Genomic DNA, 9,151 nt, shown 5'->3' on the forward strand with positions numbered 1-9,151 from the left:
TAAACAACAAGGGCACTCCCGAGGTACCGCCTCGTAGTCCCAAATGTAAATATACACAACATGGGGGATCTCCCGAGTAAACACCTCGTACTCCAAAAGTAAATATATAGTACAGGGGGATCTCCCGAGTAAATGCCTTATAGTCCCAAAGTAAATATGCAGTACAAAGGGATCTCCCGAGAAACCGCCTCATAGTCCCAAAGTAAATATGCAGTACAGGGGAATCTCCCGAGGAACCGTCTCGTAGTCCCAAAGTAAATATGCAGTACACGGGGATTTCCCGAGGAACCGCTTCGTAGTCCCAAAATAAATATGCAGTATAGGGGGATCTCCCGAGGAACCGCCTCGTTGTCCTAAAGTTAATATGCAGCAGATAATCGAAGGAAACACGAATTTACAGCAAGAATCTTACAATTAAAGATTTTATTCAAATCAAGGAAAATAGGTAATTCAACTAAGCATGTTGCACAAATTGCAAGTAAGAGTTAAGGCACGCAGACATGCGATACTAGGCTAAAATGATCATTACATATGTTAAGGAAACTCAGTTAAGGAATTTAAAAGATGACAAATCAGCAAGAATCGAATTTTCCACAATCAGCCCGTTTACGCACTCGTCACCTTGCGTACACGGCGTTCACATATCACAAATTGTTACAATAGTACCAAATCCTAAGGGGATTTCCCTCACACAAAGCTAGATAAGTCACTTACCTCAAATCTCGCTCAATAAATCGATAAGGATGCCTTTCCCTCGATTTTCCGACTCTGAATGGCCCAAATCTAGCCAAAAGCAATTACATATCATGAATACAACTTTGCGGCTTCGCACCTGTGGAATTTCCATCGCAGGTGCAGTTCTAACTTAGTCCAGGCACGTCCGCTTCTGCGGACCCAAACGCGCATCTGCGTTTTTGCTTCTGTGGCCAAAGAGCGCTTCTGCTCACCCGCTCCTGCGGACCAAGTCCGCTTCTACGACTAACAGGCCTCCGAGGCCTTTCCGCTTCTGCGCTCATTCTTTCGCAGAAGCGACTCCGCTCCTGCGGTCTGCATGTCGCATCTGCGACCACTGGCCAAGTCTGCCAGTCACGCATCTGCGCCTAATTACTCACTTTTTGCGGGCTCGCACTTGCGATCAATCTTGCGCAGGTACGATTGCACCAGAATTGGTGCCTTCTGCCATTCTCACAAGTCCAATTTGATCCGTTAACCATCTGGAATCCACCCGAGGCCCCCGGAACCTCAACCAAACATACAAACAAGTCCTAAAACATCATACGGACTTAGTCGAGCTCTTAAATCACATCAAACAATGCTAAAAACTCAAATTGTGCATCGATTCAAGCCTAAAGAACTTCAAACTTCAAACTTCTACATCTGATGCCGAAACGTATCAAATCAAGCCCGATTGACCTCAAATTTTGTACATATGTCATAGTTGACATTATGAACCTACTCCAACTTCCCGAATAATAATCCGATCCCGTTATCAAAAAGTCCACTCCCGGTCAAACTTCCCAAAAATCATCCCGTTTTCCAACTTTCGCCAATTGACGCTAAAATGACCTATGGACATCCAATTCAACATCCGAACACGCTCCTAAGACCAAAATCACCCTACAGAGCTATTGCAACTGTCAGAACTCCATTTTGGAGTCGTCTTCACACAGTTCAAACTACGGTCAATTCCTATGATTTAAACTTCCATTTTAGAGACTATGCGTCCCATTTCACTCCGAAAACAAAAACCAAACCTCCCGGCGAGTCACGTAACAACAGAATGAAATAGAAGGAGCAATAAATAGGGGTTCGAGGCTAATTCTCTCAAAACGACCGGTCGGGTCGTTACAGACAGTTCTGGAAAAAATGATGAGCATTACAAAGCAAAGAACACACAACAATATCATGGTAGTAGTGCTAAACAAGTGTTGGGCAATAACACTAAAATAGGTATTTGAACAATTTTAACATAATTTAATGACATTTCTTACATAGGTTAAACATATTATTAAATTATCAACAAATAATATATATTATATTTTTAATTGTTGTTTTAGATATATAGCACATGTCTGACATTCAAAAAGAGGAGAATGTTCCTATATCATGTCCTGTAGGTGTTGACTTATCTTCCAAATTTCAAGAGGTATTCAAGAAAGAAACTGCAGATATGATTTAGTACATTGTTTTTACATATTTCACAATACATATTACATTTCAGCTGCAAGACAGTATTTCAACAAATTAACTATAATTTAATTAAAATTTATCTACATTTTAATTCTATTTATTACAAATGATCTACAATTCTCTTTCATTGTATACATTTGTTGTCAGAAAAAAGGAAACTATGCATGTGCACTCTCCAAATCAGGATGCAAATGTTGCCATACAAGGAGAGCATTTCAATGAGGAGAAGGAGACTATGCATTTGAAATCTCCAATTCAGGAAGCAAATGTTTCCCAACATGGAGAGGATTGCAATGAAGATTTTAGTGGTATTAATTATTACAATATAATTGTAGAAAAAAAATAATAGCTTTCATATAATTTACAGTTTTCCTAACATTTCTTATGCAAGCAACATACAATGTTATTCTTTTATTTTTAACTTTGTAGGTGAATCAGTCGACTTCATCAATGTATTTGACTCGTACAATGATTCCAAGTCTAGAAAAAGGGCAAAAACAGTTGATGATTTTGAGCTGCCCTAGAACTTCTCACAAATAGTTAAGTTCAGCAAAGTTAATGAAGATGAAACAACGCCTGTGCAGCAAGGATGAACAAGGGTTCCTGGAAAGTGTAACGACCCGACCAGTCGTTTTATTTTCTAGAACCCCGTCCCCTTAAATAAGACTTTCTGTACATGATTTTACTATTTTATGACTTGCGGGGATGTTCGGTTCGGGATTTGAAAGGGTTCGGGTTGAAACCAGAACACTTGGTTCCTTAAGTTTGGCTTAAAAGGCCAAGTTTGATTTCGGTCAAAATTTTGAGTAAGCGACTTCAAAATTAGGATTTGATGGTTCCAATAGGTCCGTATGATGATTTCAGACTTGGTCGTATATTCGGATCGGCTTTTGGATGACCCGGGAGCATTTCAGCGCATAATAGTGAAAGTTGATTCTTGAAGGTTTTAAAAGTTCTTTAAATTTGGTTTAGAGCGGGTTCTGATGTTATCGAGGTCCAAAAGGAATTCCGAGATCGAGAAATAGCTCTGTAATGTCAATTAAGACTTGCACTCAAAATTTGGTGTTAATCCGAGTAGTCTAAGTATGTTTCGGCGCATTTTGAGTGAATAGAAGAACTTGAAGTTCATAAGTTTGATTCAATTGACTTTGGGGATGTGATTCTTAGTTTTAATGTTGTTTCGGGTATTCCGAGAGTTCGAGCAAGTCCGTCTTATGATTCTAAACTTGTTGGTATGTTCGGGCGGGCCCCCGGGGGTTCCGTGTGTCTCTCGGACGAGGCTCGGACCAAGTTGGGAGCATGGAGCCACATCTGAAGCTCCCAGATCTGTCATAATCGCACCTGCACTTGGCCAGCCGTAGGTGCGGGCTCGCACGTGCGAGCCACGAGCCGCGGAAGCGAGAGATTAAGGACAGCCCAGGGACCACAAATGCGAAATATTAGGCGCACCTGCGTGATCGCAGGTGCGAGAGCCTTGGTCGCAAGTGCGATTAGGTCCGTAGAAGCGGCCCCTTCTGTCCGTAGATGTAGAGACTGGCCAGGTGGGGAAAAGCACACCTATGAGGCATTTGTCGTAGGTGTGGGACCGCAGATGCGGCCCAAAGCACCGTAGGTGCAAAAGTCGCTGGGCAGTGAGGGTTCATTTAATACGGGACTTAGGGCATTTTATATCACATTTTCTCTCACTCTTGGGCGATTTGAGAGCCTTGAAGGAGGGGATTTCGACCTAGCTTTGTGAGGTAAGTAATTTCTACTTAATGTGATTTTAATACATAGATTATGGGTAGATCTAAACATGAAAATTTATAGAAATCATAGGTTTAGATAAAAAAAACCTAGGCACGTGGGCCTGGGGTGAATGTTAGGAATCTTGCATTTAGGATTGGGTAATTGCTTTAATAATGGGGGTATGAAATTTTGAGCGTAAATTGATTAATGTATATAATGTTTGACTAGTTTCGAGTCATTTGGCACCAATTTTGGAGGATTGAGCATGTTATTGAATCGGGGAGTGGGCTTTGAGACGAGGTAAGTCTCCTTTCTAACCTTCTAAGAGGGAAATTTCCCCATAGGCGAATTAACTTATATATGTGACTATTTGTGGGGGGCTTTGTACGTATGAAGTGACGAGAGTCCGTGCGTAGCTACTGCTTATGCTAAAGTCCTGGTAGTCTAGGACCCCCATCATGCCATACTTGAAATAATTGCGCCTTTATTTGTCAATTGAATTGCTTAAATCAAAATTTCCATAATTGTAAGAGGATCCCAAAAGGGATAAGTTTCACCTAATTAAGGGTATGGATAAAATACTTGACTGCTATTGAAAAACTTGTGTTTCTTTAAGTGTTTTCTATTAGTGGAGTGGGTCGAGCACCTTGGCAGATAAAATAGATGCACGAATGGTTCGCGTTGTTCGACCCTCAGCAGTGCACAGTTTAAACATTGTTATGTTGGTTCGGTCTGTACGTCCTCGACATTATTTGCGCATGAATATTTTGGGATTTTATACTCATAACTGATATTACTCCAATGTTTAAATGGAAGATAAATTTAGGATTTATAATTGTGAAAAAGGGGTATTTGCCATCACTTACTGTTGAGTTTTAGTATATTTATTGTAATCCATGCTCAGTTATAAATTTTAAATTCATTATCATTAGCCTTAGTAAGTGTCAAGTCGACCCCTCGTCACTGCTTCTTTGAGGTTAGGCGGGATACTTACTGGGTACATGTTGTTTTATATACTCATGCTATACTTCTGTACTTAACTGTGCAGGATCTTGATCTGGGTTCGAGATTCCACGATAAGCTGCCCTTTCGAGCTATTTAGCAACATGCCGGAGTCCCCCCTTTTTATTTTGTTTCTTTCTATTCCTTTTCAGGCAGTAGGATAGACATCTTTTGTATATTCTACTAAGTTTCCCATATACTTGTGACACTAGATCTTGGCAGGTAATAGTAGACTTGTGATTTTGGGTTCTGTTCTTACAGTTATTAATGTTTCTTGCTGTTTTCACTTAATCGTTTAAATTGGTTTTCATTAAATCTTTTGAGTAAACGAAAAGATCACTACGTGGGAAATTCGCTAAAATGGAAACTCATTAGGTTATTCATTGTTGGCTTGTCTAGCAACGGTGTTGGACGCCATCACGGCCTGATATGAAATTGGGTCGTGACAACATGGGATCAGAGCATTAGGTTCATGTAGGTCTCACAAGTTATAGGCAGACCTAATAGAGTCTTGCAGATCGGTACGGAAACGTCCGTACTTATCTTGAAGAGGCTATAAGGTATTAGGAAATTACTCTTTATTCATTTCCTATCGTGCAGTTGATGGTGTACTAAGTTTCTTCTTTTACTCTCTCATAGATAGTGAGAATGCGTGCGGCAGATGTTCCAGACCCGGGAGGAGCTGCTCCCCCTGTTGCTAGAGGTAGAGGCCGGGGGAGGGCACCGGCCCGAGGTATGGGACGAGGACGTCCTAGAGTTTCCCCAGCTGCACCACCAACGAATCCAGTGGAGGATCCCGTTATTGAGGAGCAGGGCGAGGTGCCCGCAGTAGAGCCAACCCCGGTCGATGTCATGATGGCACCGGGCTTTCAGGAGGTCATGGGCCGTATGCTATGGTTCATGGATTCTATGACCCCAGGCTGGTTTATTTCGAGCTGACCCAGCCACATCACAGGCAGGAGGGGGAGCACAGACCCCTACTTCTCAGGCTCCTAGGCATGCAGCCGTTGTATACCATACCCCGGGAACTTTCCCCGTGGGCGGGACCCATCCAGTCGCAACAGCTGTACCTGAGCCTAGACTAGCTGCGGTCGGTGAGCCGCAGAAGGTTTTGGACAGATGGACTAGGCTTCACCCTCCGGTCTTTGGGGGCGAGCGACATGAGGATCCTTAGGACTTTATTGATAGGTGCAGGGACAGATTGCGCAACATGAGGATATTGGAGTCTCACAGGGTGGATTTTACTACTTTTCAGCTGAAGGGTAGGGCCCGTAAGTGGTGGCAGTCCTATATTCTTGGCAGGCCGGTAGGTTCTCCTCCCATGACTTAGGACCAGTTTACGTGCCTATTCTTGGACATGTATATTCCACCCTCTCAGAGGGAGGAGCTGCGGTTTCAGTTTGAGCAGCTCCAGCAGGGTCAAATGTTAGTGACCGATTATGAGGCGAGATTCTTTGAGTTGTCTCGCCATGCACTTATGATACTTCCTACTTAGGTGGAGCGAGTGCAGAGGTTTGTTGCGGGGTTGCACTCAGGTATTCTGGCCACTATGGCCCGGGAGGTTGATATGGGGACTTCTTATCAGCTAATTGTTGAGATAGCTCGGAGGATTGAGGGTTACCGTCAGAGGGGCAGAGAGCAGATACAGTGGGACAAGAGGTCCAATTTTTTTGGAGAGTTTAGAGGTTCCCCAGATGGGGGCAGAGGTCATTTTGGGAGGGGCCAGCCTAGTAGGCCCCCATATCCAGCACCACCGCCTCCACGGGGTGCTCCAGTGCGACCCTATTCCAGTACTATGCCAGAGAGTTATTACCGACCGCCAGCTATTCAGGGTCCTTCCAGTGGGTACTCCGGTCATCAGGGTTCTTCTAGTGCTTACTTCAGTGCCATGCCAGAGAGTTCATATCGCCCACCAGCTATTTAGGGTTCTTCTGGTAGGTATTCAGGCTATCCGGGTCAGACTTGAGGGAAACAGATCACCGCACTGAGAGGTTGTTCTGAGTGCGGGGATCTTAGTCATGTGCGGAGATTTTGCCCCAGGCTCTGGGGAAAGGCAGTATAGCAGGGCCAGCAGCCTATGATCACAGCACCAACGGTTTGACCGCCTAGAGGTGGAGGACAGGCGGGCAGGGGCTGTCCTAGAGGTGGAGGCCAGACAGGTGGGGGCCAGCCAGTCGGTGCCCCAGCTCAGTTTTATGCTTTTCTGACCAGACCAGATACAGTAATATCAGATGCCGTGATCACAGGTATTATTTCTGTCTGCAGTAGGAATGCCTCGGTACTATTTGATCCAGGATCTACCTATTTGTATGTGTCATCCCTGTTTGCTCATTTTTTGGATATTCCTCGTGAGTCCTTGGGTACTCCTATTTATGTGTCCAATTCGGTGGGCGATTCTGTCATTGTGGATCGGATCTATCGGTCATGTGTGGTTACATTCTGTGGGTACGAGACTAGAGCGGATTTTCTGTTGCTTGATATGGCCGATTTTGAGGTCATCCTGGGCATGGACTGGCTTTCTCCACATCACGCCATCGTTGATTGCCTAGAGTGGAAATGGGAGCGCATTACTATGGACTTCGTAGTTGGGTTGTCGTGGACCTTGCGGAAGTTCGATGCAGTTTGGATCATTATTGACAGGTTGACCAAGTTAGCACACTTCATTCCAGTTGCAACTACTTATACTTCAGAGAGGTTAGCCCACATTTATATTCGGGAGATAGTTCGGTTGTACGGTGTGCCTGTTTCTATCATATCAGACAGAGGCCCTCAGTTCACTTCGTATTTCTTGAGAGCCGTACAGAGTGAGTTGGGGACCCGTGTAGAGCTCAACACTACGTTTCATCCACAGACTGACGGGCAGTCAGAGCGGACAGTCCGGATCTTGAAAGACATGCTCAGAGAATGTGTGATCGACTTTGGGGGACAGTGGGATCATTTCTTGCCTTTGACCGAGTTTGCTTACAGCAACAGTTATCAGTCCAACATCGAGATGGCTCTATTTGAGGCTTTATATGGTCGGCGATGTCGTTATCCTATCGGGTGGTTTGAGCCCGGCGAGGCTAAGTTATATGGTACTGATTTGGTGAAGGATGCCTTGGAAAAGGTAAAGTTGATTCAGGAGCAACTTCGCACAGCGCAGTCCAGAAAGAAGAGTTATGCGGATCAGAAGGCGCGTGATGTATCATTTATGGTAGGCGAGAAGGTTCTCTTGAAAGTCTCGCCGATGAAGGGCATTATGAGATTCGGGAAGAAGGGCAAGTTGAGCCCAAGGTTTATAGGCCCATTTGAGGTGTTGAGGTGGGTTGGGGAGGTTGCCTATGTGCTTGCTTTACCTCCCAGCCTACCAGGGGTTCATCCGATTTTTCACGTGTCTATGCTCTGGAGGTATCACGCCGATTTGTCACATGTGTTAGACATTATCACTATTTAGTTAGATGAGAGCTTGGGTTATGAGGAGGAACCAGTGGCCATTGTTGCTAGACAGGATCACCAGTTGAGATCCAAAAGGATTTTTGCGGTAAAGGTCTAGTGGAGGGGCCAACCAATAGAGGAGGCGACATGTGAGTCCGAGGAGGACATGCGGAGTGGATATCCACACTTATTTAGCACTTCAGGTATGATTCTAAACTCGTTCGAGGATGAACGTTTGTTTAAGAGGTAGAGAATGTAACGACCCGATCGGTCATTTTGCTTTCTAGAACCTCGTCCCCCTAAATAAGACTTCCTGTACGTGTTTTTACTATTTTTATGACTTGCGGGGATGGTCGGTTCGGGATTTGAAAGGGTTCGGGTTGAAATCAGAACACTTGGTTCCTTAAAGTTGGCTTAAAAGGCCAAGTTTGACTTCAGTCAACATTTTGCGTAAACAACTTCGGAATCAGGATTTGACGGTTCCAATAGGTTCGTATGATGATTTCGGACTTGGGCGTATGTTCGGATCGGGTTTTGGATGATCCGGAGCGTTTCGGCGCCAAATATGAAATTTTATTCTTGAAGGTTTTAAAAGTTCTTTAAATTTGGTTTAGAGCGAGTTTTGGTGTTATCGAGGTCCAAACGGAATTGAGAGACTGGAAATAGCTCCCTAATGTCATTTAAGACTTGCACGCAAAATTTGGTGTCAATCCGAGTAGTCTAAGTACGTTTTGGCGCATTTTGAGTGAATAGAAGAACTTAAAGTTCATAAGTTTGATTCAATTAGCTTTGGGATGTGATTCTTAGTTTTAATGTT

This window comes from Nicotiana tabacum, chromosome 17, assembly GCF_000715075.1.
Source record: "Nicotiana tabacum cultivar K326 chromosome 17, ASM71507v2, whole genome shotgun sequence".
Taxonomy (NCBI): Eukaryota; Viridiplantae; Streptophyta; class Magnoliopsida; order Solanales; family Solanaceae; genus Nicotiana; species Nicotiana tabacum.